This window comes from Hemiscyllium ocellatum, chromosome 34, assembly GCF_020745735.1.
Source record: "Hemiscyllium ocellatum isolate sHemOce1 chromosome 34, sHemOce1.pat.X.cur, whole genome shotgun sequence".
In the NCBI taxonomy this organism is placed as follows: Eukaryota; Metazoa; Chordata; class Chondrichthyes; order Orectolobiformes; family Hemiscylliidae; genus Hemiscyllium; species Hemiscyllium ocellatum.
This window is the reverse complement of record NC_083434.1, coordinates 14374488-14400286: the sequence shown is the minus strand read 5'-3', so window position 1 is coordinate 14400286 and position 25799 is coordinate 14374488. Positions and strand designations below refer to the sequence as shown.

Here is a 25799-nt window from a genome sequence, read left to right as displayed (position 1 = left end):
AATGGGACACACTTTAGCATACAGTGCAGTGATTGTAATGAGGTCAGCCAGATGGACATCATAGAATGTGAGATTCCTGTTTTGGGCTGTTAACCTGGTCCAATCAGGGAGTCCTGGCTGACAGATATAAACAGGAGTGTCAGAAGTTGTATTCACTCCGAGAGCTGAGGAAGCCGGATCAGTGTCAAGGACCCTCCATGTATAAATAAAGGGTGACTTGGTGACAAGAAACCGGCCTCTGTGAAGTCATTTCAACAAAATTAAGACAAATGTATAGTCAATTCCAACTAAGAGCAAACTCAATTTCATTGATAATTATATTAAACTCTTTCAAACAGTCTTCAAAATGAACCCTCTGCTTTGTTCCTGCCTCAGTAGCTCAAAATAATTACACAGGAATTCCTTCATGAAACCGCTTATCATTTTTGACAGGAGAAAAATCAGAGCAGACAAGCCAGATGTGCAGTATGAATGAACAGAGGAGTTCACACAGGTTTTACAGTTCTCCTTTCAGACCTCAACTGACCCCCTATATATTTTTTCTATTTCCTCTGCTGTCCTGGCGAGAGTCCACTCAGACACATTTTCCATTTTCTGCTAAAGTTCAATTCATTCTCCCTCATGGCATTAAATACTTGAGTTTTAACTATTCCTGTACAACCTTGTTGCTATTCCAATGGAACAGCTATTCTAATAACCTAACACTATCATGATAAAAATTAAGTTGGTTGTTGAAATTAAAATATCTGACACATCTGAATCGCGGAAATATCCATTGCAGCACCTGCAAAGAATGAAGTATGACTAATCCCAACTGTCAGGCAGAAGTGAGGACTGCAGTTCCTGGACATTAGAGTCGAGAGTGTGGTGCTGGAAGAGCACATCAGGTCAGGCAGCATCTGAGGCGCAGGAGAATCGATGTTTCAGGCATAATCCCTTCAGAAGAGCTTTTGCCCGAAACGTTGATTCTCCTGCTCCTTGGTTGCTGCCTGATCTGCTCTGCTCTTCCAGCACCATACCCTCGACTCTAATGCAAATATTTGCCAACCTGATGATAGGAAAATGAACAGGTAGATTGTGTACTCTTTGTCACTTAGACTTATCATACACCTGCCCATGCCACTTTTAACCTGTCTACACCAATGTGTGCAACTATATTTGCCCTACTTTATAACTGTCCATTTCAAGTCCTGTTCTCACCGGATCATGAACCCACCTACACTATATCACAATACTATATAGAATACTGTCCATGCCATGTCATTTGGCTGTCCTTACTATACTGTACACATGCCCATGCAATTCACATGTCCATGCATATCATATTTTCTGTCTATACCATACTATATATATTTGTTCTTGTCATGCATGGAATTATAAAAAGACCTAGATAAGAATAGCAATGCTAAATAGGAACTAAGTCATTGTTGTAGACTATAGAATGGTTCTATTCAGCTCACTGAAGTGACATCCATTACAATTCAATTGATATTAAATCATAGGTGACTGAATACGAGTGAAATGGAACCAAATGTACCAATGTGGAGAAAGGCAAACATAATACACGTTTGGTGGAATGGGACAGTACTCCTCAAAATATTTTGTTCATTTCAGGATGCCGGGAATTAAGATTAGATCTGAAAGTTTCATCCTTCAAGCTTAATTACGAGCCTGAAAATACGAACACCGAACTGAGACATTCTGAATGTTTTCATTTACTTTAACGGGGTACAAGCAAACACTGAGAAAACACTCCAACAGATTTGTAGAATGGCATACTGAGCGAAGGAATGTACTTTGTCAGAAATGGCAGATGCAGATGTAGACTAACCCAAAATGCCAGCTTCACTGAAATGAATGTGATTATACCAGAAAACAAACAGTCAGCACTTTTTCAAAAATATTCCTACAACAACCAAGCAAGGATAAACAAGCTAAAATGTTTTATCAAAAAGCAGACAACATGATATTTTCTAATAGACAACAAATATATCTGTTAACATATATCCCTTCTCCACAAAAATCATGCAAGCATTTTTAATAAACAGTATTGAACCTGTATTTTCCTTCCATTTTATAAATATTAATGAAGATTATGGCTAAAGTACCTTTAAAAAATGAAATAAAGTTGTCAATTTTAGAACAATTCTCATAATCCTTGGGTATATTTTAAATTTGCTGCTCAGATATAAACCTGGAAAGGTTTGTAAAAGGAATGTAAAATTAGCCATCCATTTGCACTACTGTCAAAGGTGGTCTACCTATTCACACACAGCTGCTACCTCTCAAGTCTATGTATTTTATTTAGGTCTAATGAATACGTAGAGTCTACTATATAAACCAGTGTGTAGTATAAGCTAAGAATTGGGAAGAATTGCTGAATGGGCATACTATTTTTTTTCTTGAATAATCCAATAAATAAATAAATTCCTTGAATAATCCAATAAATAATTGTTTAGTGAATCATTGTCCTTCAAGTAACTTTGCCTTTAAGGTTTGGAGCCAGCAGCATACTATTTGGTGACATCACCATTTTTCTATGACCCCCATAAGCATTTAACTTAGTTCCCACAGTCCAGGGACCACACAAGTGTTACAATATGAATTACATTAAACGTATTTAATGTGCATTGTATTCTGAGTGGCAGTAACTGGAGCTAGATTGGTACCATAAACAAACGTGTGTGATACATGGAAAAAAATTAAAATTTTGAGTATGTCTATCAAAATGCCTTCCAAACCAAACATGCTGGCCTTGAGTTCTACACCATCTGTTAGTAATGGAAAAAAAAACTTTTAGGAATCTCTTGTTAATCATAATTACTTCTGTAAACAATTACTGCATGAGGTTGTGACATTGTTCCTTTTTGGATCAGGGCCAAAACTGCAGCTATTGATCCTAAGCTATTATAAAGTCTAAAAATGTTCATTTTCAGGTTCCAGTAGCTTTTATTGAATACACAGAATTCTATCCTTTCATGTCCAACTAGAACAAATTTATTTTGAAACCCCTTTCTCACTCCAACCACCCCCCCCACCCCCCCCACCCCCCGCCAATACCTTCACCCTGCCTTTATGCTGTTGCCCTCTTCACAGTTGGTACAAGCTCCTGGTGGAACAAGTTCCAGCAATCTCCCCTCCTGCTGGAACTTACCGATACCAGAGGATGATTACACTGTGAAAGAGTGTAGCCCAATACTCACTCAACAACCTCAGGTCAAACTTTCCCACAAGACATCAAAGAGCGGGAACCCTGAACAATCTGACTGCTCCTTAGCCAAGAGGACAGTGAGGCTGAAGCCAATTTGAGCACAACCTCCCACTAACAAGTTGAATTCAGCAATCTCCACGTCCTGGACCTTATCCATTTGAACGGCTTTGTGTGACGTCTCACAAAAACATTTGCAAATTGAGCCATTGGAAGAAACTATCAGTGTTGAATCATTTACATGTTTGCAAAAAGATAACTTCTAACTCAGCAAAAAAAAGTATCTCACAATCGGAGGTTTCTTCTCCAAGCACAACAGCAAACAGCAATGTATAAAATGGGTTAACAGAGTTTTGTCACATATGACGATGACAAGGTGCCAGCTACTCTTGGCTGAGACCCATTGAAATCCAGGAGGTCTCAGCATTTGAAATACTTAGCCAGAGATATTTGAACAGTTGAGTGCAGGATGACCACCAACACGCCGAAATAAGACTTCTTCTGTTTAACTGCCAATGCACACGCTCACAAACAAACAAACACAAACATTCGTCTGATGCTCATGCAATTCATGCAGCAGTCACTAGTTCACCAACATCAGCTTCTAATGATAGATTGCTGTGGAGGATCCTGTCAAAGCTCCTGAAGCTGTTTCTTTTGTCTGGGATGTCCCTTCAATAAACATTTCTCAAACAGTACCTGAGGTACAGTTTTGCTGGGAGCCAGTTCAGCTTTGGGCTAGTGTAAGATGGGCAATATAGATCCAGTGTCTATTATACACCACTTCCTGATTTTCATTTCCATTGTCCTTGTTTTCTTGGAATAAAAATAGTCTGGGGAGGTTTTTGTTAAATATTTTGATGAAACTTCAAAAACTTCAGTTTGACCTGAAGTTGTTGAGTGAGTATTGGGCTACACTCTTTCACAGTGTAATATGGTGGCTTCTAGGTATTAGATAACACAAGAGCAGCCTGGCAGAGTGACAAACACCAGTCTGGGTTGTCAATTCTATTTTTACAACAAAATTAACTAGGCTATTAGATTATTACATAAAATGGGAAAATATTTTAAACAAAATAGTACCCTCACCAGAGAAATGTTTTTACAAAAGGAAGAATTTAAGCATTATGTTTAATAAATGGATCATGTCTTCTCTCGCCAGGTTTTAAATGTTTATGAGCATTTTTTGACAGAATTACGTTGTTTTTGAAGTTTGATTTGAATATTCATAGCAATTGGATCTTTTAAAGTTATTTTTCTGCCAATAACACAGACTTTTTTTTGTATGTCACATACCATCTTCTCTTTTATTTTCATTAACAGTTTTGGACTATCAGGAAATGAAAAACAAGTTTGCTGTTTATAGGAACATAGAGGGCATGACCTAAGCTCAGTGCATAAATGCTCTGTTATCTATAATGCTGAACCTCACAAAAATGTGGGCCTCAAATTCAATCTTCCATCAATCCTGTACTAGCTGGGTCATAATATAAGCACTAATTTTTCAGCTGTTCTGGATTAGGAGGATAGACAATGTGTGAGGAAGTGATTGTATTCAGATGCTAGTTAAGGGAAAGATTCAGCTTGCCGCTAACAGTCATGTCCTCACCTCCTTTGTCCCCCATGTCAAATAACCACATATGTGTCCTTGTCATGGTTTCAATACCAGAATAACACTGATCATGGAATGAGGCACTTGCCATGACCTATTGCATTCTAGAACGATGGCCTCCAGCATGTCAAAGACAAGGGCAGCAGGTACAATGCAACGTCAGCACCTCCTGGACACACAACATCTTATCCTGGAATAATATTATGGCTCTTTTTGGTCACTGAGTCAAGATCTTGGAATTAGGTAGGAATTCCCTACCTAATCACACCAGGAGAAACCACCTTCTCCATATGAGTCATAGACATTAACAGAATGGAAACAGACCCTTTGGTCCAACTCATCCATGCTGACCAGATATCTTAAATTAATTTGGTACCATTTGCCAGCATGTGGTCCACATGTCTCTGAACCCTTCCTAGTCATATACCCATTCAGATGCTTTTTAAATGTTATAATTGTACCAGCCTCCACCACTCCCTCTGGCAGTTCATTCCACACATGTACCACCCTCTGTGTGAAAAGGTTACCCCTTAGGTCCCTTTTAAATCTTACCCCTCTCACCTTAAACCTATGCCCTCTTGTCTTGGACTTCCTCACCCTGGAGAAAAAAAAACCTTCATTATTCAAGTTATCCATGCCCCTCATGATTAAAAAAAATCTTCTATAAGTTCACCCCTCAGCCTCCAGGGAAAATGGCCGCCAGTCTATTCATCCTGTCCCTGCTCAAACCATTCAACCCTGGAAACATTCTTGTAAATTTTTACTGATCCTTTTCCAGTTTCACAACATCTTTTCTATGGCAGGGAGACCAGAACTGAATGTAGAATTTCAAAAATGGCCTAACCAATGCCTTCTACAGCCACAACATGACCTCCCAACTTCTATACTCAATGCACTGACCAATAAAGGCAAGTGGACCAAACACCTTCTTCACTATCCTATCTATCTGCAACTCCACTTGCAACAAAATATGAACCTGCACTCCAAGGACTCTTTGTTCAGCAACACTCCCCAGAACCTTACAATTAAGTTTGTAAGTCCTGACCTGATTTACCTTTTCAAAATGCAACACATCACATTTATCTAAACTAAACTCCATCTGCCACCCCTTGGCCCATCTGATCAAGGTCCTGTTGTACTCTGAGGTAATCTTCCTCACCATCTACTACCACCAATTTTGGTATCATCTAAAAACTTACTAACCATACTTCCTATTTTCATATCCAAATCATTTATATAAATAACAAAAAGCAGCAAAGATGGGCATTAAATGTTTGCCTTTCTTGTTGCATCTATATCTAAGGTGAGTTTTAAAATGACCTGCCAGCTTTATAGTGCAAGTACTAGAGATACCAATAAAAGTTTCAAGTTAACTTTCTTGGGAACACAGAGGCAGATGGGAAAATTATTCCCAGGGTGCCCCAGCTAGTCCCAGTACTCAATGGGAATCAATCACTTGGCTGAAGCTAGGCATTGGTGGACTTGTTACTTGCTTTGAGAGCAACTAAAAATCAGTAATAAATGTTGGAAAGCCCAGAATGAATGTTTATAAAGAAGTTGGAAATGAGGCAGGAACTAGATTCAGTCTTAAAGGGCTATTGTCTGGCAATCATATTGATATAGAGTAATTGATGTGTACAGCATAGATGGAGGCAACTGACTGCCTGCTGAAGCAATCCATTAACAATCCAATATACTGTTCTCTTTCCATTGCCTCCACAGTAGTAAATCAACATGACATCTCACCATTAATAAATCTGCAGGTCTTTTGGCTTTCCTGTCTTCTCAATAGGGGGACCGTCTCCCTGCCCATGTATACAAGAAATCACAGAGAACTTTTCGTTGAGATAGCTATGGCAAACAACGGTAATATTGTCCAGCAAATTAAGTGATATGAAATCAACATGATAAACATCAGCTAGTCAGAAATAAAACTGGCTTTTTTAAAAGTGAGAACAATTTACAATGCTCACACTTTTTAGTGGCTTGATTCTTGTCACATATTAAATCTTTCAGTTGTAACTACAGCTGCAGCCAGTGGTAAAGGAATGCCTCGTGACTACGTATACAGAGCGACTGTGTCCATAGGCCATGTGAGCTCACCCCACACACACACACACACACACACACACACACACACACACACACACAGACACACACACACACACACGCACACACACACACTACACGGACACACACACACACACACACAGACACACACACAGACACACACACACAGACACACACACACTACACAGACACACACACACACACACAGACACACACATACAGACACACACACACACAGACACACACACACACACACACAGACACACACACACTACACAGACACACACACACACAGACACACACACACACACACAGACACACACACACACACTACACAGACACACACACAGACACACACACACAGACACACACACACACTACACAGACACACAGACACACACACACAACAGACACACACTCACACACACACAGACACACACAGACACAGACATACACACACAGACACACACATACACACACCACACACACACACCACACACATACACACACACAGAGACACACACGCCACACACACACTCACACACACACACAAACACAGACACACACGCCACACACACACTCACACACACACACCACACAGACACACACAGACACACACACATACACACACACACCACACACACACACCACACACATACACACACAGACACACACACAGAGACACACACGCCACACACACACTCACACACATGCCACACACACACTCACACACACACACACACCACACAGACACACACAGAGACACACACACCACACACACACAGACACACACAAACACAGACATATACACACAGACACACACACATACACACACAGACACACACACACCACACACACACCACACACATACACACACAGATACACACACAGAGACACACACGCCACACACACACACACACAGACACACACGCCACACACACACTCACACACACACACACCACACAGACACACACAGACACACACACATACACACACAGACACACACACACCACACACACACACCACACACATACACACACAGACACACACACAGAGACACACACGCCACACACACACTCACACACACACAGACACACACGCCACACACACACTCACACACACACACACACCACACAGACACACACACACATACACACACCACACACAGACACACACACACTAGACACACACACAGACACACACACACTACACACACACAGACACACACAAACACAGACATATATACACAGACACACACACACACCACACACACATCACACATACATATACACACAGACACACATACACACTCACACACACACAGAGACACACACGCCACACACACACACACACACACCACACACATACACACACAGACACACACACACCACACACACACACAAACACAGACATATACACACAGACACACACACACACACCACACACACATCACACACATATATACACACAGACACAGACACACATACACATTCACACACACACACACACACAGACACAGACACACATACACATTCACACACACACACACAGACACACACGCCACACACACACTCTCACACACACACACACACCACACACATACACACACACAGACATACACACACACACAGACACACACACCACACACACACACCACACACACACAAACACACACACGCACCACATACACACCACACACACAGACACACACACCACACACACATACATACACACTCACACAGACAGACACACACACCATACACATGCACACACATACTCACACACACCACACAGACACACACAGACACACACACACATACACACACCACACACAGACACACACACACTACACACACACACACACACAAACACAGACATATATACACAGACACACACACACCACACACACATCACACATACATATACACACAGACACACATACACACTCACACACACACAGAGACACACACACCACACACACAGGCACACATACACACACACCACACCACACACACACAGACATACACACATACACACACATACACACGCACACACACACACACATACACACACACCACACACACACATACACACATACCACACACATACACACCACACACACACAGACACACAGACACATAAACACACACATACAAACACACACCACACACACAGACACACGCACACAGACACGCACACACCACACAGACAAAAGCACGCACACCACACACATACACACACACCACACACAAATACACACACAGACACACACACCACACACACATACATACACACTCACACAGACAGACACACACACCATACACATACACACACATACTCACACACACCACACAGACACACACAGACACACACACACATACACACATACCACACACATACACACCACACACACACAGACACACAGACACATAAACACACACATACAAACACACACCACACACACACCACACACACAGACACACGCACACAGACACGCACACACCACACAGACAAAAGCACGCACACCACACACATACACACACACCACACACAAATACACACACAGACACACACACGCACCACACACACAGACACACACACACATACACACACATAGACACACACACAGACACACACACCACACGCACACAGACACACACACATACACACACACACCACACACACAGACACACACACAGACACACACACACATGCACAGACACACACAGACACACACACAGACACACACACATACAGACACACACACCACGCACACAGACAGACACACACACACACATACACACACACATTCACACACATACACCACACATGCACACACACCACACACACAGACACACACACATACACACAGACCACACACACACACAGACACACATACCACACACATACCACACAGATGCACACACACACAGACACAAACACACACACACAACACATACACACACATACAGACAAACACACACGACACACACACCACACACACAGACACACACACACAGACACACACACATTCACACACATACGCCACACATACACATATACACACACACACATACACACACACACACACACACACTCACACAGACACACACACAGAGACACATATACACACACACACATACACATACACATGGTGTCACAAACAGAACTTGTCAGTCAAACCATAAAATTCAATTTGCAAACTCTGAGGCTTTGTGTAACACTCAAGATTAACACTCAAGACTAACTTTGAGTAACACTCATTTGAACACTTCACATGGGTGGAGTTTTAAAAGGATGTTTTAAACCATAGTTAAGCTCACTATAAGATCATTGCTATTCCTCTGAAGAGTGACTTTAAACAAAACTCTTCCACCCTTTCTCTGCTGATCAACGTGTTGAACTGAACAGCAGAGGAGAGAGGAATGCAACAAAAAATTGAAAGGAAGAAGGCAATGTTGTCAAGAGACCCTGAATGGAAATTAAGAATCATTGAATCCCTCTAATGCAGAAAGGGGTCATTCAGCCCACTGAGTCTACGCCAACCCTCCAAAGAGCATCCAACCCAGACCCAAACCCCTACACTAACCCTGTATTTCCCATGGCTAATCCACCTAGTCTGCCCGTTCCTGGACACTACGGGCAATTTAGCATGGCCAATCCACCTAACCTGCACATCTTTGGACAGTGGGAGGAAACCAGAACACCCAGCGGAAACCTGTGCAGACACGGGGAGAACAAACATGGGAAGACGGTGAGACTTCGAAAGAGAAAAATATATACATTTGCAGATGGACACCAACATGGAATTCCACACTATTAAATGGATCCAATGCAAATATTGAAGTACAAAGAGTATGACACAGATCTTTTCCTTCTTAGTAGGCTTATGAACAGAATGAAGATCTCTTCCATCTAATATTAACATCATATATTGACTGTTTACTGCCTCTTTACTGTTAAGACCAGATCCCAGGATTGGTTCCGCAATTCATTACAGTTCCAGACAGGAGACTCCAAACCGTTAGCCTACCGGTTGAAGGGGGATGAACTGGTTCCCCTTCTTTATCAACATACCATCTCATTTGGTCACAATGAAGTTAATTTAAAAAGGATTGCTTACCTAGTTAGCATCTTTCTCCCTGACCCAAATGAATTTAAACATACCAAACAGTGCAAATTTAGCCAGGGCTGGAGTTAATAAAGAATGAGTTTCTTAATTACTAAATGTGAGAAGGATTATTAATGCAACACACATGCTCAGATTAGATATCAGGTGAGTACAAAAAGATAAAAACTATAAAAGCAGGTATATGGATCAGTTTCTCTACTGTTCATAAAGAGCAGATGGTTGTAGATTTGGCTATTGCAGTGGAGATTACCTACAGTACTGACACTGGTAGGTGAATAGCTGGTTTCACAATCCATAGTTTTGTGGATGAATGGCATTCTATAGTGCTTATGTTTTTTTGACTTTGATTGAAATTCAGCGTTCAAGTCTAAGGGAGTCGTTTTGCTGTTGTATTTCATTTTTAACTGGAATGATTGGCACTCAGAATGACTAGGGATAGTTCTGTAACTGTGATTTTCACAGCACATTAATACTCAAATGCATGAGAATGTTCAGCCCCACTTGCACATGTACCATTCAGCAGAGATAAAACTCTCTTTTCAACTACATGCTTGTACATTCTTGAAAAGGAAAAGCATGAAATGCATCTTCAGGGGGTCATCAGCTCCTCATTATCTTTGTAGTCACAAGAGATCATAGTTCAGCCTATTTGAGGTTTATTTGATACTTATTGGCATTACATCCTATTGCTCTTTTATGGAATTTTCTTCTTCCACGTGCAGTTATTTTCTCACAGTGACAGTGCTCTTTTTAAAAAAAATATACATTGTGGAACTAAGGGCTAAAAGTAATATTTTGAGGATCCAACCTGTCATCATAACCAATATGTGCTCAGTCTTTATTCAACAATGCCATCAGCTGTACATCTTTCACAACATAATCAGCTCAATATCAGCAAACATTTAAGATTGTCTGTTAAACTTGTAGAGGAAGTCACAGAATTACAAAATTGTTACAGTGCGCAAGGAGGCCATTTGACCCATCATGCCTGCATGGCTCAACGCATGGACATCACCATACCATCGCACACTATTGTTTAACCAAATAATCAACCAATGCCCTTGTGAATGCCTCAATTGAATTTTACTCCACCTCATTTCCAGGCAGTGCAATAATGTAAAAGGAAGCATCCTCAACTAAATTTTAAAAGTGCTTTGTCATAAAATGTCATGTCAACAGTTGTTTTCTAGAATTTTGTTTAAACACTATGTGCTGCTGCTCATGCCACAGAATATTCTTGCATCCGAGACTTTTTACACAACTCTAGGAAATAAGGCAAACTGACCTTTTAAAGCCCCCGTGTCATTAGTTCTTCAGGTCCCAGAACACCTTATGGGAGCCTTATGTTTCACATTTTCCCTTTACCTCTCAGAATGGCAAGGGAGGTCTACTGAAGGGAAAAATCAAAGCCAGGCCTCCCTTCTGCAAACTTACAACCACATTATAACAAGGTTGATCATTTCAGACTGATTTCAGATGAACAGGTCACCGCCTAACAATATTATCAGTGTTGCAATGCATTATCTATTGGAAGCCAATGGAAGCTCAATTCTAGTTGCTGACTGTGAAAAGGGCCATGAAGGGAGCAAAACAGATGAGTTTCAAACTTATTCTTCTCCTTGAATTCCACATGGGTCGGAAGACCACTTTCAAGGAAACCTTGGGCCTTCCCTACTATCTGGTCGGTATAGATGGGTTGGACCAAAGGAGCTGTACATCTCTATGACTCTATGCACCTTGATGAATGCACCAGCCCTCCCTAATTATCTTTGTGACCCATTCTCCCTATGATTGTTGGGTGCTGATCTCACAGGCTGTAGGCTCCAACAAAAAGGTACTTGATCCTGTCTGCTGATCGAGTGTACTGATTACAAAAAGCCATCCAGGAACTTTGTTTAACTTTAAATGAGGCCCACCCTTCCCATCCAAATAAAAACTAAAGGCACACCCAATCTTCACAATATGGAAACTGAAACCGGTAAAAGCAAGGAATTCATAGGGAACGTATATCTGTAGGGGTACATACATAGACCGTGAGAACATTGTCTTCGGTAATTGTTTTGAGTTTTTCAAACAAAACTGCATAAAACTGAAATATTCATTTGTGTAGCATCTTTTCCCCTCATTGCGCTATGCAGATTTACATTGATTTCCTTTAAGGGCCAATAATGTGCTGGCTTTACCTGAAGGCTGTACCTCACAACATCGAGTCTAACAATTTCAGAGCATGACCACCTACTTTCATGTCCATTACCTACCTCCATGACCACTGGTCCTGTCACAATATGGACTGCTTTCAGCACAGCCAACTCATATTCATCAAACCTTTCCACTCAGTTATCAGCTATCTAGCTTCTCTTCTTTCCTGGCTTACTATCAACAATCCCTTTGCATGCCTTCCATTTTTTCTCTCAGTCTGATTCCATCTCTCCATTCACTAGTCCTCCACCCTCAGTCATCAGCATAAATAGCACCTTTTCCTAGCTGCTTCGAGCTATGAAGAAATATCACTTGAAGTATTAACTCAACGGATGCATCAAGACTTGCTGCATTTCTCCAGTAATTTCTGTTTCTGTTTACTTCAGATCTTCAGCATCCACAATTCTCTGTTTCATTTTAGTCTGCTGACTGTTATCTGTGCGCCTACATGGTGCTGTTTGATGGTATCAGTGATGCCAGTCATTAGTGGCAGCATTAACAAATGACGTTCTTCCTCCAGTTGCTGTTTTCGGAGGCCAAAGAGATTCTTGGGAACTGGAGTCAGTATCTGCAATCAACCATTATCTCATCTCATCTGGGGCTCTAGTCAACTTTCTGGCCCTGTGGAATTTTCTAACCAAACACTTTATTTCATGTGGTACTTTCACCCACCTCCCATTGATTACAAACGCAGCAAAACATCTTGCAATAGACACTTCTAGACTTGCCTTAGTGAAAGCAATTATCACTTCACATCGTCCATATTAAAAATAGAATTCAGTAAACAAGGGTAAAAAGTGAGGTCTGCAGATGCTGGAGATCAGAGCTGAAAATGTGTTGCTGGTTAAAGCACAGCAGGTCAGGCAGCATCCAAGGAGCAGGAAATTCGACGTTTCGGGCCAGAGCCCTTCATCAGGAATGAGGAGAGTGTGCCAGGCAGGCTAAGATAAAAGGTAGGGAGGAGGGACTTGGGGGAGGGGCGATGAAGTTGTGATAGGTGGAAGGAGGTCAAGGTGAGGGTGATAGGCCGGAGTGGGGTGGGGGCGGAGAGGTCAGGAAGAGGATTGCAGGTTAGGAGGGCGGTGCTGAGTTCAAGGGAATCGACTGAGACAAGGTGGGGGTAGGGGAAATGAGGAAACTGGAGAAATCCGAGTTCATCCCTTGTGGCTAGAGGGTTCCCAGGCGGAAGATGAGGCGCTCTTCCTCCAACCGTCGTGTTGTTATGTTCTGGCGATGGAGGAGTCCAAGGACCTGCATGTCTTTGGTGGAGTGGGAGGGAGAGTTAAAGTGTTGAGCCACGGGGTGGTTGGGTTGGTTGGTTCGGGTGTCCCAGAGGTGTTCCCTGAAGCGTTCTGCAAGTAGGCGGCCTGTCTCCCCAATATTGAGGAGGCCACATCGCGTGCAGCGGATGCAATAGATGATGTGTGTGGAGGTGCAGGTGAATTTGTGGTGGATATGGAAGGATCCCTTGGGGCCTTGGAGAGAAGTAAGGGAGGAGGTGTGGGCGCAAGTTTTGTATTTCCTGCGGTTGCAGGGGAAGGTGCTGGGAGTGGAGGTTGGGTTGGTGGGGGGTGTGGACCTGACGAAGGAGTCACGAAGGGAGTGGTCTTTGCGGAACACTGATAGGGGAGGGGAGGGAAATATATCCCTGGTGGTGGGGTCCGTTTGGAGTTGGCGGAAATGACGGCGGATGATACGCTGTATACGGAGGTTGGTGGGGTGGTAGGTGAGAACCAGTGGGGTTCTGTCTTGGTGGCGGTTGGAGGGGCGGGGCTCAAGGGCGGAGGAGCGGGAAGTGGAGGAGATGTGATGGAGGGCATCGTCGATCACGTCTGGGGGGAATCTGCGGTCCTTGAAGAAGGAGGCCATCTGGGCTGTACGGTATTGGAACTGGTCCTTCTGGGAGCAGATGCGGCGGAGACGAAGGAATTGGGAATATGGGATGGACTTTTTACAGGGGTCAGGGTGGGAGGAAGTGTAGTCCAGGTAGCTTTGGGAGTCAGTCGGTTTATAGTAGATGTCTGTACCTGGACTGTCTCAGACTCCTCCCTCCCCTTCCTAGACCTTTCTATTTCTATCTCGGGCGACCGACTCAACACAGACATCTACTATAAACCGACTGACTCCCACAGCTACCTGGACTACACCTCCTCCCACCCTGCCCCCTGTAAAAACTCCATCCCATATTCCCAATTCCTTCGTCTCCGCCGCATCTGCTCCCAGGAGGACCAGTTCCAATACCGTACAGCCCAGATGGCCTCCTTTTTCAAGGACCGCAGATTCCCCCCAGACGTGATCGACGATGCCCTCCACCGCATCTCCTCCACTTCCCGCTCCTCCGCCCTTGAGCCCCACCCCTCCAACCACCACCAAGACAGAACCCCACTGGTTCTCACCTACCACCCCACCAACCTCCGTATACAGCGTATCATCCGCCGTCATTTCCGCCAACTCCAAACGGACCTCACCACCAGGGATATATTTCCCTCCCCTCCCCTATCAGTGTTCCGCAAAGACCACTCCCTTCGTGACTCCCTTGTCAGGTCCACACCCCCCACCAACCCAACCTCCACTCCCGGCACCTTCCCCTGCAACCGCAGGAAATGCAAAACTTGCGCCCACACCTACTCCCTTACTTCTCTCCAAGGCCCCAAGGGATCCTTCCATATCCGCCACAAATTCACCTGCACCTCCACACACATCATCTATTGTATCCGCTGCACCCGATGTGGCCTCCTCAATATTGGGGAGACAGGCCGCCTACTTGCAGAACGCTTCAGGGAACACCTCTGGGACGCCCGGACCAACCAACCCAACCACCCCGTGGCTCAACACTTTAACTCTCCCTCCCACTCCACCGAAGACATGCAGGTCCTTGGACTCCTCCATCGCCAGAACATAACAACACGACGGTTGGAGGAAGAGCGCCTCATCTTCCGCCTGGGAACCCTCCAGCCACAAGGGATGAACTCCGATTTCTCCAGTTTCCTCATTTCCCCTCCCCCCCCTTGTCTCAGTCGATTCCCTTGAACTCAGCACCGCCCTCCTAACCTGCAATCTTCTTCCTGACCTCTCCGCCCCCACCCCACTCCGGCCTATCACCCTCACCTTGACCTCTTTCCACCTATCACATCTCCATCGCCCCTCCCCCAGTTCCCTCCTCCCTACCTTTTATCTTAGCCTGCCTGGCACCCTCTCCTCATTCCTGATGAAGGGCTCTGGTGCAAAACGTCGAATTTCCTATTCCTTGGATGCTGCCTAACCTGCTGTGCTTTAACCAGCAACACGTTTTCAGTTCAGCAAACAAGGGGCCAACAAGGAACATAAATTGGAGCAATAGGTTTTGTGCATACAGTGGTAGCACCTTACCTCTCAAGGAGGCCTTGATTCAAGTCCCACCTACTCCAAAGGTGTGTAATAACATCACAGGGTAGTTTCATCGGCGGGGGAAGGTATCCAAAATTGGGAAAAAGTTTTAAATCCTGCCTGGGCCTCAACTGCTGACTCCTCTTACCTTATTGCTCCTGCTGGTCAGGAGACAGTGCAGGACTCCCAGTGTGCTGAGGTTGGAGCTAAAATAAAGAGAGGTTTTCCATTGTTCTGAGGTGCTGGGAATGAATGAGTTAAAGCAGTATGGTTGGACTTGAAATGAGCAGTGATGAAGCAGGAAGAATGTGGAGTTCAGGGGAACAGTAAAAGCAGAGCTTAATGAGAACAAGGGCAGCCTTTTCTGTTTAACAGGAAAGGGCCGATGTAGCAACAGGAGGCGGAAGTTCTGCTCAATTCCACCCTTGTCGAAGTGGATAATGTTGAGAGTGGGTGGATGGAATCACAGTACTGTAGCCAGTGTACTTTTTCCAAGGTTATAGCAGTACATCAGGCTCTGTTTCCTATTTGTAAGGTTTCTGCTCACAGTAGCTGCAGGAAGGAGGAGTGCATTCCTGTATGGTTGCACCACAGTCTATCGGTGACAGCAATACGCTTACAATCTACTGCAGTTACATCCTGGGATGGCTCCAGGAGATTAGAACAAGCTAAGCAAATTCAAAATAAGCATTAAGAAAGGAGGCTTTGTGGCACAGCATTGAGCAATCGCCTCTGGATGACAAATTTAAGTTACTGAATCTTTTCATGGATCCTCTCCACCCACCTTCCTGAAAAATAAAGTTTGTGTTCTCTTGTGTGTATCTTTTGATTACCTACACGTAAACAAGATATCATGCAGCTGCCTCATCCAGACCAGCAAAGCAAGTACTCCTCCATAACAGCGTTGCATCTACCAGTTCAGCCTTTCAGTTGATATTACTGGCAATATATCAACGGTAAAAAGCAAGAAATTTTTCCCACAAATGTCAGAGTATATGGGTTTATCTAATACTGCCACACCAAGCCACAAGACCTTTATGCTGAACAGCATTTATCATCTTTAAATTACAGAGGGAACACTTTGTGTAATTAACCCAATCTGTACACCTAAATTATATCCAATTAACTAAATACATTAATAGGTAAAAGTATAATTATATCCTCCAAGTTCTGTTCAATTTACAATTTCAGTTATAATGCCATGGTATTCTAATTAACCTGATTTACATATGGAAAGTACAGGTAATTAGCACAATTCATCATTCTAGCCTCCAAGTATAACCTGTTACATAATTCAGTTTCCCTTATGCAATGTACATGTTCAAATTCTGACATCTCCTCAACTTAATTTGCATATGCAAATTGAATGTAAATAGATTTATTTCTTAAAACGTTCTATCTTGAGAGTTAGCCATTGCTCAGTTAGTTGCACTCTTTCCAATTGAGTCGCAAGGTTTTGAATTAATTCCCATTCACTTCAAAACTTGAATACCATGGACAAAAATCAAAACTGACACTCAAATACTGCAGCCAGACATATTGCCTAAGGCCCTCTTGCTATTCACATGAACGTAAAAGTTTAATAGGGCAGCAACTGACCACTTTCTATTCAGGTCATACCTGGGCAATTCTCCACGTAATTGGGTGTTGTAGCTGCATCGGTGTAGCTACTTCTGGAGGATGTCTTCGGTACCATTGTCAGAATGTTGCAGTATCCAGTGTCTTCAGCCATTTCCTGACATCTTGTGGTGTGAATCAAATTGGTTGAAGATTGGTAACTGTGATGTGACACTAAGATAGATCAGCACTTCTGGCTGAAGATTGCTGCAAATGTTTGCATTGATGTCCCAGGTTCCCATCATTGGGGATGGAGAACAGTTGTGGAGACTCCATCTCCTGATTGTTATTGTATAGTCCAGCATCATTCATGACTTGGGGTGACAGGACCACAGATGCTTGAATCCATTAGTTATGGTTTTGCTTAGCTCTAATTGTGACAGGTCGCCGCTGCTGTTGGCAGGTTGACACCTCACTTTTAGGTGTGCCTGGTGCTACCTCTAGCATGTCTTCCTGTGTTCTTCAATAAACTAGGGCTGATCTCTCAGTTTGGTGGTGATGGTAGAGTAGGGAATATTCTGGGTCATGAGATTACAGGTTGTACTGACTGTAATGAGGTTGCACAGTTAGACCTCATAGAATATGATTTCCCTGATTGGGATGGTTAACGTGGTACAATTAGGGACAAATATAAACTGGAATTTCAGAGATTCTGTTCACTCTGAGAGCTGGCTCTGAGGAAGCCAAACCAGGGTCAAGAACTATGCACATGTAAATAAAGGGTGACTTGGAGATAGGATACTAGTCTCTGTGGAGTTATTTCACAGATTATGGTCAAAAACAATTCTGCTGCTGATAGCCCACAATGCCTCAAAAACACCTAGTTTTGAGTTGCTGGATCTGTTTGAAATATGTCCTATTTGGCAAGTTATAAGCACATTAAATATGCAAGTTGATTCACATGGCATTACACTTGGGAATCAAGTCCAGGTTTCATGTTCAGTTGGAGCGTGCTAAGTATTAATGAGTAATACAGGTGTAATTCAGCCCCATTTCAAAGTTTGTATCTTTATTGTTACAAAATGCTTATTACTTGCAATTAAACAGCAACACTCATGACAATTTGGGAAATAAATTGCAGTTGGTTAGAGTTGGCTTGAGCCCTCTTCTGGTGCAACAAGAGGCCCAAGTTCAAGTCCCACCTGCTCCAGAGGTGTGTAATAACATCTCTGAAGTGATTAATTAGAAAAATAGATGAAATATTTCTAAAAAAAAAGGCAAAACTGAAGAGGTTTAAACTGCAGCTCCTTTCCAGAACTGGTCAGAGCAAAATTGATAGAACTGTAGCCAAAATCGGTCAACAGGAAGTTGTTTTTGTAGACAGGATGTATATAAATGGGAAGCACTCCGTTATAAACAGGAAGTACTCAGATATAAACAGGAAACATACAGACATAAAATATATTAATATCCTATGTCCACACATAATTTCTAGCTAGAAACGCTCACTCTCAAGCATCGATTAAAATTGCCAGTGTGTCCCATAGCATATGGAAATAAGGGTTCTACAACTTGCCTACAGGCATTCTTACAATGTCTCAAAAAAATGAGCTAAATATCAGACAATAGTATGTCAGCAATTTTCCAGTGAGTACACAAGATAGGGCACAAGATCATTTCAGGCAGTTGACTGGCCGATTACCCTGTGGTTAATTCTAACACCAGGGGCTTCAATCCCTGTTTTAGTCATGGTGAGCATTTTGTTTTGGGGGGGGGGGTCCCATAACAAGGTCACGGTTTGGCAATCCTTAAATGATCAAAGATGCTACTCAGAAAAGGAGTAGAATTGCGAACAATTATTACTGTCTGCCAGTTTGGTCCCTGCTATGTGGTTACAATACCTAACCAACAACAATCATCAGATACATGACTAAGGTATCTTTATTTCAGTGAAGGATTCTGAGGCACCATAGAAGTGCCCTCAATCAAAATGTGTCAGCAATTCTCACAATGGAATCTGAGGAAAGTTGGACAAGAATGTTTTCTTCAAGTAGGAGAGAATTCAGGGAGGGAAAATGGTGCAGGGTTGGTCATCAATGGCAGACTGGAGAAAATCAGGCATGCAGTAGGGGCTGGAATAGTAGGGAGCACAGGCACATGCCTCAGGAATTGGAGAGTTGGAGGAGATTAAAAAGACGGGAAGGGGTAAGTCAGGAACAGATTTGAAATGGAAGATGAAAATGAATTCATGTCTGTAGAGAATGGGAAATGCTCCCTCCACCCTTATATTCTGTTCATGTAGATTGTAATAGTCAGATGAGACTCAATTTTTTACATCAGTACTTACAGTTAAACTGGGAGATTCTGTACGGTACTTTGTTGCTTCTCTAGAGTTGGTTTCACGTTGGTGCAAATTTAGAGAGGGCAAGCTGCAAATAAGAACAACAGCTACATTGTCACAGAGGCTTTGATGTCAAAAAATAGTCCAAGCTGCTTCACAGAGAACAGGCCAGATTCTATCTATTTGGTATCTATTTGGTTTCACCATGCACAGCTCTTTGCAAACTCACGACATGCTAACTGGTATCTGGCCACTGTGTTATACACAGCACCTGAAGCCTGTGTTTATACAACATGTTTGAATGATCATGAGGAAAAATAAGTGACCTGCCTAGAGCCAGCAACTGAAGCAAGGCTGCCTCACTCAATCCAGATAATGATAGTGAGCCTTCCTCTCCAAAGATGCCATGAAGATGTTGCAACGATAATCACACAAGTGCAATTCATTTACAAAAAGGAAATAAAAGCAATTTAGTTCAGATGAAAAGGCACCATTCTGCAAATGTTGGCACCAGTTGGTTATTTAGACTGAGATGGCACAACGCCATGAGATCATAACCATGAATAAACTGTTCTGGCCTGCAGCAGACTGAATTTTTTTGATTAACTCGCAGATTCCATCAATCTTTTTCCTCCACTATCAACCAAATGACAAATGGTCAATTGATTACAGACTAGAATGTTAAATTGTCAGCTGAAATATAATTTTGCTACACAACCAGGTAATCGTATCATATATAGTGCCTTAAAATTAAAATTTATCAGTCTGTGATTTCAAATAGTCTTCATCCAAAAGGTGTATGACTATTAATGACAGAAATATGTGAATAATGCTGGACACTACAATTGAAAAACCTCCATCTTTGATTTAATTATGCAGCCTCTCTTCAAAAGACTAATATGGTTATCCCTGAAAAGGATTGACCTCATTGACTTTTCTCTTTGACAATCTGGATTGTGGATTAGTGGGAAGACTGACCCTTCCATGGTGATGGCACAGCATGCCTTTAATCCCACTGATGACCCAAATTCAATCATTTGGGTTGCTGCTACACACTGCAGTTTAGCTGAAGTTAGAATAGAACTGACCCTTTCTGAGCCAACAGGAAGCCTGCCTCTGAATTACTCCAAGATGAAGATTGGGGATATCAACACTGTTAATCTTACTGAAGATTTTAACTGGTCTGTTTGGAAAATTGAGGCAAACATAGACAAAAAAAAGGCTCCAAATCTACAACTGAGGAAATATCAATACATATGTTTGATAACAGAGGTTTGTCCTGAAATCTTGTGTCAAATTTAGGATAAAAGATCAGGAATATTCCGATGGCAAAATTACAGGCCATAGCCTATTGGATTATGATGGACAGTGAACAGTGGACTGAGAATGTGCAGTTTTGCAACATGTGCTGTAGACATACAGGAATTAATGCACTGGAATTTGTACACGATGTTAAAACCAAGATCGCAACCTGAAATCCCCACAGATCCACAACAGGGTCTCATTTTCAGATGCCAATGCCATCATATTGAGCAAAGCCTAAAACCCAAAGTTATAACTGCATAGGGGAGGCAGGGAGGAATATGCACAGACGAGAAGCTCAAATGAGACAGCGTAACCTGGTTTAATGAATTACAGAAGAAATGATACAATGGGCAAAGGGTTGAACAGTGAGCTTCCATAATGAAAGTTGATACAGTTCACAAGTTGACAGTTGTAGGTAGTTTCAGACACTGGCTTCTTCCCATCTCTAGAATTTGAGCCAAATTGGCCAGGGCCCTTGTGATACAAATTGACAAATTACAAACAGTCTATACAAAGCAATCTTATACAAATCTCTCTATTGTTAGTCTGGAGTATGAATGTGTTCACTGGGCAGAGAAACACTATGTGTAAGGGGAAAGATTTCAACTTCTGCTATCCACTGCAAGTGCTTGTTGCATATATCAATAGGAAACAGTGAAAATCATTCCTTCGCCCTCAAGCCCCTCAGTGAGTAAGGACTCTAAGCTGATGATCAAGGTTAGTACTTAGAGAGTGTTGTACTGTCAGGGGCTTTTCAGAAGAGATGCTAGACTGGGGCCTTAACTGCCCTCCCAAGTGGAAGTGAAAGATCTCAGGCCACTATTTTGAAGATGAAAAGGAGAGTTCAGCCAGTATATTGACTGCTAGTTCTCTCGTCCACCATCACTAAAACAAATCACTTTCATAGCCACACCTCCCTATACAGTGACTGGCCCTGACTCCAACTGACATTACATTAACTCCAATAGATTTTCTATCATTATGTCTCGGGTCCATGAGGATAACAAGTATCTCCAAGACAGACAAAGTTCCTCAGATAGCTATCAGCTCTCGTCAAACTTCAACACCAATGTGCAGCAACAGCCCCAATGATTGAGCTTGGGTCATCAGTGGGAGGAAAGGCATTTTGTGCCATCACCATACAAAGTCTTCCCACTAATCCACAATCCAGACTGTCAAAGAGAAATGTCAAGTAGATCAATCATTTTAAATTAGTCTTTTGAAAGGAGACTACATAATTAAATCAAAGATGGAGTTTTTCCTGAGATCTGAACTCAGTGCCGTGCACAGACACAATGAGTCACAGAGATGTAGAGCACGGAACAGACCTTCAGTCCAACTCGCCCATGCCCGCTAGATAACCTAAATTAATCTATTCCCATCTGCCAGCACTTGACCTATATCCCTGTAAACCCTTCCTATTAATATACCTATTCAGATGCCTTTAAAAATTATGTAATTGTACTAGCCTCCATCACTTCCTCTGGCAGATTATTCTATACATGCACCACCCTCTGTGTGAAAAAGTTGCCTGTTAGATCCATTTTAAATTATTCCACTCACACCTTAAAACTATGCCCTCTAGTTTTGGATTCAAATAGCCTGGGGAAAAGACCTTGTCTATTTATCCTATCCATGCCCCTCATAATTTTATAAACTTCTATAAGGTCACCCCTCAGCCTTTGACACTCCAGGGAAAATAGCCCCAGCCTAATCCACCTTTCCCTACAGCTCAAACTCTTCAACCCTGACAATATCCTTATAAATATTTTCTGAATCCTTTCAAGTTTCACAACATCCTTCTATTAGAGGGGAACCAGAATTGAATGCAGTATTCCAAAAGTGGCCTAACCAATATCCTGTACAGCTGCAACATGACCTCCCAACTCCTATACTCAATGCTCTGACCAATAAACCAAACAATTTCTTCACTATTCTATCTACCTGTGACTCCACTTTCAAGGAGCTATGAACCTGCACTCCAAGGTCTCTTTGTTTAGCAACACTCTCTCCAACCTTACCATTAAGTGTACGAGTCCTGCTCTAATTTGCTTTTCCAAAATGCAGCACCTCACATTTACCTAAATTAAACACCATCTGTCATTCCTCAACCCATCGGCTCATCTGATCAAGATCCCGTTGCACTCTCAGGTAACCTTCTTCACTCTCCACTACACCTCCAATTTTGGTGTTATCTGCAAACTTACTAACCATATCTCCTATGTTCACATCCAAATAATTTAAATAAATGACAAAAAACAATGGACCCAGCACCAATCATTGTGGCACACCACTGGGTCACAGGCCTCCAGTCTGAAAAGCAACACTCCACCATCACCCTCTGTTTCCTACTTTCAAGCCAGTTCTGTACCCAAATGGCTAGTTCTCTCTGTATTCCATGTGATCTAACATTACTAACCAGTCTACCGTGTGAAATCTTGTTGAATGCTTTACTGAAGTCCATATAGATCATGTCCACTGCTCTGCCTTAAGTTACTGAGACATGATTTCCCACGCACAAAGCCATATTGATTTTTCCTAATCAGTCCTTGCCTTTCCAAATACATGTAAATCCTAAACCTCAGAATCCCCTCCAACATTGGCGCACCACTGATGTCAGAATCACTCCTGTGCAGTCCACTGGCTTTTCCTTACCACCTTTCTTAAATAGTGGTACCACATTAGCCAACCTCCAATCTTCCATCACCTCACCTGTGGCTGTTGATATGAATATCTCAACAGGTGCCCCAGAAATCACTTCCCTAGCTTCTAGTGTTCTAGGGTGCACCTGATCAAGTCGTTATATGTTCCCCACCACCACACCCCCGCCCCCCCCCTCTCTCTCTCTCTCTCTCTCTCACTGTCTCTATATCAGCATCAACTTATCCTTATACAATGTTCTTTTGGTCCCCAGTTCCTTCTCCTTCTTGGCTCATCAAGAAAACTTAACAAGAACCCTTTTCTCTTCCTTGCAGGTTTTAATGGACACAAGTTCCAACAAGTGATGAATGTTGGCATGCCTCTGGGTATCTTTCTGCCTGGCACTTCTCTCTGAGCTAATCCCTATATCCAACTCCACCTCTCATTCACTATACCCTCTGACCTTGCACAATGAATGAATTGTGCTCAGCAAAGGGCTCGGTTTTATCCTGTTACACCTCTCCCTCAATGAATTTCAGGGACAACACAACATTGGACTCTTCTTCATCTAAGGCCTAAAGGAGCCTTCTTCATCCATCAAAGTTTTACCTGCACATCCACTAATGTCATTTATTGTATCCATTGCTCCCGATGCGGTCTCCTCTACATTGGAGAGACTGGACGCCTCCTAGCTGAGCGCTTTAGGGAACATCTCCGGGACACCTGCACCAATCAACCACACCTCCCTGTGGCCCAACATTTCAACTCCCCCTCCCACTCTGCTGAGGACATGGAGGTCCAGGGCCTCCTTCACTGTCACTCCCTCACCACCTGACGCCTGGAGGAAGAACGCCTCATCTTGCTCCTCGGAACACTTCAACCCCAGGGCATCAATGTGGACTTCAAAAGTTTCCTCATTTCCCCTTCCCCCACCTCATCCTAGTTCCAAACTTCCAGCTCAGCACTGTCCCGGTGACTATTCCTGATGAAGGGCTTTTGCCCGAAACGTCGATTTCGCTGCACTTTGGATGCAGCCTGAACTGCTGTGCTCTTCCAGCACCACTGATCCAGTATCTTCTTTTCCACCTATCCACTCCACCCTCCTCCCTGACCTATCACCTTCATCCCCTCCCCCACTTACTTATTGTACTCTATGCTACTTTCTCCCCACCCCTACCCTCCTCTCACTTATCTCTCCATGCTGCAGGCTCTCTGCCTTTATTCCTGATGAAGGGCTTTTGCCCGAAACAATGATTTTACTGCACCTCGGATGCTGCCTGAACTGCTGTGCTCTTCCAGCACCACTAATCCAGAACCTTCTACTGCCACGTCTACCTCAATTCCTACATCATTTAGCAGAGGTGTTGTG

The 25799-nt window shown here is 42.9% G+C and overlaps 1 long non-coding RNA gene across 10 annotated transcripts in view; it reads right to left on the bottom strand.

Moving 5' to 3' along the window:
- LOC132832234 (uncharacterized) overlaps window positions 1-25799 on the bottom strand; it is a 222418-nt gene that overhangs the window by 73518 nt on the left and 123101 nt on the right. For 9 of the 10 annotated variants that reach the window (XR_009646910.1, XR_009646912.1, XR_009646911.1 and 6 more), the window contains exon 3: window positions 20492-20573. The exons of the other annotated variant lie outside the window; for it this stretch is intronic. This is a non-coding gene — a long non-coding RNA (uncharacterized LOC132832234). The remainder of the gene's footprint in view (window positions 1-20491; window positions 20574-25799) is intronic. 10 annotated transcript variants of the gene reach the window in all.